Genomic DNA, 8,971 nt, shown 5'->3' with positions numbered 1-8,971 from the left:
CCGGAACCGCTGTCACTCAAATCTTCACCAGGCTGCCTATGCCCAAAAAAGGGGCTGTTTCTTCTTCTTCTGTTGGCAATCGGGTAGAATATCTCAGTCGGTGTGTGCGTAATAGAATTTGACGGGCCATTAAAACCAGAATGGTCTCGTTCAATTAACTTTGAGGGATCATAAAAATGAACCAAATCCAATTCCACAAAGGTCACGCGTCTTTTCACTAGAGGCCACTTACCCACCAGGGAGCAGTCAACAATAGTCGCTTTGCAAATTGGAATTTCATTGGTATCCTTACTTTCACTCACGTATCGGGCTGTCATGGTCAATTAGCGTTTACAGCTTTCTTGGCCAAATGTTTTTTTACCCATAAATGCAGGAGTAGACAGCTTCCCATCGGAGTGAAACACACTTGGAACCATGGGTGGTTTTGCTGTCAGAATAATAATTAAAGGATGTATAATATTTTATTTATTTAGACACCCAAGAATACAACGCATGAATTATATAACATGAGCAGCATAAGTGATTAATAACAGATGCGGGTTAAACCCATGGGTAATAAACCAATTCTTTTAGATCAAAAACATAATTTATATACTTAATTTGTTAAATAATCCATCGTAGCACGTTCTGGACTTATCTGATTAAATTAATTATTAAATCATAGACACCAAATCAATGAACCGAAAACATCAAACAGCCTGAATTACCTCCCTTTAACCATCATAGGATACAAAAATCGACCCAGTTTCAAACAGAATTTTAACATAATTGGATTATCTCCCTTCATAATTATCCTAAGTAACGATATAAAAACATTTTTCAAGCAGAATAACAATAAATGTTAAAACATTAAATAATAATAGATTAGAACACTTCACCCAAAATGTTGTACAAGGATTTTTATATATATTTAATACACCCCTTTTATTTATTCTCATATTCAATTAAACTTTAAACCTAAAATGGTCTTAAATCCAAGTACCAATATAACGATAATCTATAAACACTACTTGCCACTAATACGAAACTAAAACTAACTGTAATGTTTTTGCAAGGTTGTTACGGCCATACTATAAATATAGAAACAAAAAATTTTTAAATTCTTTTAATAAAAAAATCAATTATTGGGAAATAAAGGAATAGCAGGATCTAATTTAGGAACCCAACAAATGGGATATATAAAAAAAAAAAAATTAAATGGCGTAGGGTTATCTGTAGAAACTTCCTATGACTGTTCTTAAATAAAGATACGAAAATTAGGCGATATATTAATATTTAAATGGGCTTTTCCGTAACTACAGTAAATGGAAATGTTTCTCGCATGCTTTTCCCGTTAGGGATTTTTTCCCCTTTTTTCTTTCTCTTCAAAAAATGCTCCATTGCCAAAAGTCTGTTTATTCATAAAATTCGAAGAAATGCTGGTTTTTTGAAAATTTTCAAACGTTATAATGCTTGAAATTGTCGAACTGGATATTGAAACAATTGTAACGTAAAATGAAATACACTTTTTGTTGCCATCAACACCTTGTTTTGAAGTCTTGATTTTGTATACACAGTGTATATATATATATATATATATATATATATATATATATATATATATATATACTAGCCTGGGTGTCTGGCATTTCCCGGGTGTTTGGAGATGTGTGTTGAGCAAAAGAAAAAAAAAGTGGTAGTACGCAGGCAAGCTCAAACTCGTACTGCGAAGGAGGAAAAGAATGTGCAAAAAAAAAAAATGTGATGTCTTTGCTGTCGCACCCATCGCCAAACTGGAAGTGACGAATATTTAAATTAAGACTAGTCAATCGAAAAGAGGGGATGACTCTTGAAAATATTGGTCAAAATGCGACTCTTTCCTGTAGAAAAGTGCCCAGTTGAGGGTGAAGGAGTTAATGTTTTTAGCCAATTTTCCGATATTTGTCATCCAAAGGGTTGAGCTTGAAAACGATACCAATCTTGTGAAAATCCGTCACCTCTGTCGAAAGTTTTAGGCAGACATACATACATACATTCAAAAATAATATATTATACTTGTGTGGATGCCCAGCATTGCCCAGGTGTTTGTTGGTGTAAAAGAAAAAGAGTTTTGGGAGGCAGGTAGGCTCGAATCCGAAGCCTCTAGGCGAAGGTGGGGAAAAAAAAAAAAAGTGAAAAAGACCTGACATCTTACCGCTCAACCACAACGGGACAGGAAGTGAAAAGTGTTCTAATTTAATGATGAAAAATGTGACCCGACAGGGCACAGGACAACAATAGAGAACCTTTCTAGTGGGTCGAGAGGCAGCCGGTCTCTTGGGTGGTCCTTTTAACATGAATTCAGATTTCGCATTGTTGAATCTAACAGGAGGATGATGATGATGATGATGGAAGAAAAGGGAAGCTGTGTTCTTAATAGATAATCGAATGATTCGCCCCCCCCCCCACAAGATGGATAGTTGGAGGGTTTAAGTAGACACCATAAATATATATTTCCCAAGCAGTGAAAATTTATGTTTTAATTGAGAAACCTCCAGAGAATCAAGGATGGGTGATCAATGAAAGATGAAAGAAAAAATGTTTATTGCTAGACAGACTTCTCATAAATTGGACTTTAAGGAATATGACAGCTGATAGTGAAGCCATAAAAGTTGCCATCCACGGGGCATGGATATTTATTGCTTTTACTGAAATAATTCAGTTTTGTTGGCCAGTTTTTTGTTTTTGGCCACTGACAAATTCAAATAAGGAGAGGAGGAAGGGCTCATTAAAACCGAAAACCCTTTTTTCTCTTCGATAATTTTAAAGGTTGTTTTTTTTTTTTTTATTCTTCTGCGTCAGGGCGTTCAGACTTTGGTGGCAAATACTTGAACCTTCCCCACCTTTGGGAAGCGGTACATGACTGGACCCAGCAAAAGGGTCGGCTCCCATTGGCTGGTGACCATTTGGGAACTGTATCGAGAAGGTGGAGTTACAACCAACTGATTCCAATATAACGGTGACATCTGAAGCAGAGCACACACACACACACTGCCACGCGTCTTTGGCGACCCCCCTCTCTCATTGCAACCTGGTTGAGACGCGATTCTGTTTTCTTTTCTAAGTTGATCTTTTTCTCAAGTGTAAACTGACGATAACTAACGAAGAACTTTGTTAGCGAACAAATGCCAGCCCCTAAAATTTGTACAAGAGACTAACGCCTTGTGTGTAACATTTAATGCAATAATTATTTTACGTTATGAAAAAAGTTAATCCTTGACTTTTGTTTTGTTTGGGAAACGTCGTTGCTTGGAAGTGCAGTCTATTTTTCAGATCAGACCTGTTGACAGTTTGGAAGCTAGACCAAGATTGGAGACAAGTAAGCAAACCACGGTGATGGGGACAAATCCTACCACTGGACGGAGACAAAAGGTGATGTCACAGGGATTGGAGCCAGTTGCACCTTTCTTTCAAGCCTGTGCATCTGTTCCGGCCCTGTAGGGGTTACAAAAAATTAAGTGACAGGTGCGTAAATTTAATGAGGTCAAACATCATGCCGTAGTGGAATGAAATCACTTTTCCCAAGATGTTGGGGAAAAACCAGCTCCCCTTGAAAAGGGGAGTGTCCAAATGAATAGCAATTGTCCGATATACTTGGTTTTAGCCACATTGATCAAAGCTCATCGCTTTCTGGACGTCCCCGGCACAAGTGCCAGGGCTCTGCCTTTTCTACAGGTCAGTTTAGCTTATATACAGAAAAGCCAAACAAACACGCAGAGATTTTTAAAAATTGCGAAAATAGCATGTAAAAGTTGCTCAAATTAAAGATACACACAACCTCGTTTCATGAATCGGACATATTACAATTTTGGGAGTATATAAAAAGTTCTAAGAAAGAGTGACCCCCCCCCCCCAAGTCTTTGCCAGACATACAAAAAATGTGCACACACTAACACACATTTTGCCTTATATATATATATATATATATATATATATATATATATATATATATATAGATTATATGTGTTTGAGTTTATGTCTGGGTTAGATGACAGGAATGAAACAAACATAAAATTAAGCTAGAAAAAAGCTTACTCTAATCAAACTTACTTCGGCCTATGGTTTAACACACTTTAAAATATTTTTTTAATTATCTTTTAAGCCCGAAATTTGCAATACTGATCCCACATCTGGGCAGGAGCTGCTAGAAGTAGCTTATCCTGCCTTGACAAAGTTCAAAATAGACTTCGTAGCTTAGTGGGAGAATGCCCTTTTTTCTTCCCTGGAACCTATTTCTCATAGAAGATGCGTTGCGAGCCTTTCTCTGCTTTATCGTGATTTTCATGGCAAATGCTCGTCTGAGCTTCACTCTATGGTCCCCCCCCCTCACCAAACTTTCACGAAAAACACTCGTCTAGCTAAAACCACTATCAATACTGTTCTCACACTCTTTATCTGTGCCTAAACCTAAATGCAAATTCCATGAACAAAGTTTCTTTCTTAGAACTGCACGCCTGTGGAACTCTCTTCCGATTGTCTGCTTTCCAGCTAACTACAATCTGGTTGTCTTCAAGTCCAAGGTAAAACAAGTTCTTGATGAACTGTCTTCTTAAGTAATCCTATTTACAAAATTCCCACTACTTATGTTGACTACGCTATAATCAGATTGACTAATGTATACCCATTATCCCTTATCCTCGAGTGGCCTCTGGGCCTTGACAAGTGGTGAGTCCTGTGTAAAAAAAAAAAAGTCCCAGCAAAATTTTTGTCACTCTTAAAAGGCATTATGATTGCTAAGTAAAAGTAACAATAACAAATGCATAGAAAATAAATCTTACAATCAGGAAACACACCTAAAAATTTATATAATAGAAAAGTATATTTTCTTGCATTTGGTCATAGTTATTTTTCGTCGATTCATGTTTTTCGCTCTTTTTTTGCTTTTTATTATGCTGCAGAAAATCTTATATTGTTACATAATCCTTATCCTCGAGTGGCCTCCGGGTCTTGATAAGTGGTGGTTCCTGTGTAAAAAAAAAAAAAAAAAAAAAAAAAATTTCTTCCTGGTGGAAGACATAGTAGATGTGAGTGTGAGGGTAAAGATACCTTCGTCTTCCTCTATTAATGACTAATAAAAATAAAATTTCTATCCGGATTAAATATTAAAATCAACGAAATCAATTGAAATATTTTTTTCTTTTTAAGAACACAGACCAATAATTGGAATGAGCTTGACGAAACAGATTTTAAATCTAGTATAAAATAAAATGAATCCATTGAAAGGATGTGGAGGTTAGGATAAAACACATAATTTTTAATAATTTAAAAGTCCCCCTCATTTTTTTTTTTTTTCCAGACATTCTTGGAAATAAAAACAAACATTTTTTTTTTTATTTTTCGTTTCACCACCTTATATCTTTCATTTTTTTTTCTTTTTTTCTTCCTTTATTTCTTTCTTTCAGAGAGAAGAAAAAAAAAATCTTAAAAAGAAAAGAAAAAAAAATCACAAGAAAGACATATTTTTTTATAAACACTATAAAAACATTTTCCAGAACTCGATGCGGTTCCATTAACATTTTGACATACGTACAAGTATATACACATATTCTATCTATCTATACATACATACATTCTTTTATATATATATATATATATATATATATATATATATATATATATATATATATATATATATATATATTATACTTACTTTAGCTCAGATGGAGTTTTCCATGAAAATTTCAATTACCTTCTTTTTTTATTTAATTTATTGAACTTAACTTGAAATTTTCCGGATTGTCATCGGATCATTCATATACATTTACAAGCATCCAAGTTAAAATTAATGTTTGCCTCCCTTGAAAGGGATTCCATACTCCCCACCCAGCACACAGATATATTTAAACAAGCTCAAATATGTTGATAAAATGTACTTAAAATCAATATGTTTCAAAAGTGCTCAATACAAGTAGAGCTTTTGTATTATTTGGATTCTTCGGACGACTGTTCTCATCTTGAATGTTATTTTGCTGAACTTGGGGGGGGGGGAATCTTTCTATCGAACCCAACAAAGAGATTGGCGAGTGCGACAAGATCCACCTGAAGAAGGTCGGAGGTAACTCTTGTGAGAATAACACTCAAGATGAGAACAGTTGTCGGAAGAATCTTAATAACATGAATAATCAATCTTCAATCGGAAACAGAAGTAGAGTTTCATAAATATTTTAATATATTAAATAGTTAGAATGGTCTACACAAATGTGACTATGTTTCAGTAGCGTTGTACTTCATCAGATTTAACAGCGTAGAGAAGACTGTACCGGTTGACCGAATTTCATGTGAGATGCTGCTGATTTTATAATTAACTGTTGGGGAGCTTAATTATTTCAGATTTCTAGTTCCGTTTATTTTGTGCCTATTTCATTATTACTTTTTCGGACATGATGAAGCACAGGGTAGCTGAAACGTAATTGTATTTGCGTTCTAATTGTTTATAATATATATATATTCTTTTTTTCTGTGGAGATATGTTTTCAATTATATTTCACATTTTTTTTATGCACTAATCCTTAATTTATGAAGCTCAATGTAATTACAGAGCACATAACAAACAAATGGCAAAAGTCTATATTCCAAATTTCATGATGTTGACCATCTTACAATTACGTTAATCGATATAAAAATTAAACGAATGATTTTGCGCTACGAAACAGTTACTGTCAAGAATTCTAAGTGTCAACATAAAGGAATAAATTGTAAGATGGTCAACATTATGAAATTTGGAATATAAACTTTTGTCGTTTGTTATATATATATATATATATATATATGTTGTTTATTTGTTTGCGACACTTTTTGAATGAATTCAATTATTTATATGAAAGTGCATTTTTACCTAAATGCAAGTTGGGAATAATTTTCCCTTTGACCAATTTGGTATCCCCAAATGGGGAGCGGCATATGTATTGTTTTTAAAATATAATTATCCACTATATATAAATATATAGTATACACGGTGTAGTTTTTTTCATAGAGATTGGATAAACAAACCCATGAATCATACTATGATTATATAATAGTGCTCAATAAGAAGTACAGCCATACATTTATTTAGTATAAATCTTTATTTATTAAACAGGGCGTTCCTCAAATCGTGAACATATTTGGACATTAAATATCTCAAAATGTATTAAGGATATAAAAAGCATGCCGATATATATATAATCATTGATATTAAAGTTGAACTTAATAAATTTAGCTTTAAAATCATATCAGTTTCATTTAACGTATATCGTTCAGCAGATATGAAGTCTTAAAATTTGTCCAAGACTTCAGGAACACCCTGTATTATTCTTATATATATCTCTTTTTACATGTGTGTGTAGATGTTTCAACTAGATTGAAAAACGTCTAACTGAATCTTATCAACCAATGGCTGTAATCGAAACATGTATGCACATATGTAGCCAGAAATGTGTGCATCAATTAAAAATTATACTAAATAATGTGTGTGTGTGTGTGTGTGTGTGTGTGTGTGTATGTATATATATATATATATATATATACATATATATATATATTTTTTTTTTTGAAGATGATGGTCAAGGATCGTTGTAAGTATACTTGTAAACGTCTATTATATATTTAAACGAGCAAGATTTTCATTGGCCAGAATGGTAAGAATGTGCCGACATGTTTCACTCTCGTAGCGCTAATGGATAATGCTGAAGTCCTAAGAGTTTGATACTTCCATCAGCTAGTCCTTACATAGGATACATCCAACGAATGCGTTGCCCATTCGAACAGATAAAGGACTGATAGACTGAAACTTTCAACGCTCGATATCTGCAAGCAAATATAATGGAGTGCTTGCTGCTGAATATATATATATATATGTATATGTATGTATGTATAAAAATAAAATTTCATATTATGCTATACAATAATTCTATCAGCCATCGATGCATTTGGTTTCAAGGATAGTGGGAAATTTCAAACAGGGGTCTGAAAATATGTATATGCGGTTTTTCAGCCACTCTATGAAACAGAAGGTATTGATGGTTGATCAGATTACTATAATGTATGATATGAAAAGATTATATTATGCTTTTAGAGATGTAATTGAGCACTCTGGTCTTTACACACACACACACACACACACACTATATATAATTCTTTGTTCCATTTAGTAGAAACAGATTCAACAGAGTGTTCGATTATTTACTAATAAATTAAAGTATCATATGTATTTAAAATATTACAGATGTTCAGAGCAATATGGTATCTTAGCTTTCAAGCCAGGAGAGCAAACTTAGGTGAAAAAAATACTGTTTCCTTGAGTTTTAATCTATTATATATAAAAAAAGGGCAGTTGTCTGTACATATGCCTGTGTATGTGTGTGTTCAGCTAAAAGTCAAAAATGATAAAAGAAACAACCACAAAGTTGCCTTAGATGAATAATATGTAATGAAAATCCTTCATTCTTTTGCAGTCAAATGGGCCAGATTTGGTTGGGGAAAGGGAGAGGGGGGGATATGCTCAGCTATTTTTATGTACTAATTTGGAATAAAACAAAATGCTGACTCATTCTTCAAGTAATCAATTATATCAAAGAAAATTGTATGTGTATGCATGTTCAGAGAGAGGAATGGGTTGTGTGGAGGGAGGAGCCAGAGAGATGTAGAGACAGATGAAACATTTAGCTACACTTTTGCCCTGGGCAACATTGATTAGCCCTGCTAGTTATAAATATGGCTGAAGAAACTCAATGAGAGGTTTATAAGTAAAACACAAGAAAAAACACATAATACATTTTTGTCTTGATTCATCTTCCCAACTGGAAAATCTGAGGTATCATGTTGATCTGAACTTTTGTAATATTTATTCATACATATTATATATATATATATATATATATATATATAAAAACACTGTATATTTCGGCATATAAGACGACCTCAAAGTTAAAAAATCAACTTTAAAAACGAATATTTCATAAGATACCAGGTGTTA

This window comes from Euprymna scolopes, chromosome 37 (assembly GCF_053919585.1).
Source record: "Euprymna scolopes isolate OS-2025 chromosome 37, ASM5391958v1, whole genome shotgun sequence".
Classification (NCBI taxonomy): Eukaryota; Metazoa; Mollusca; class Cephalopoda; order Sepiida; family Sepiolidae; genus Euprymna; species Euprymna scolopes.
Note: the sequence above shows the minus strand (reverse complement) of the source record.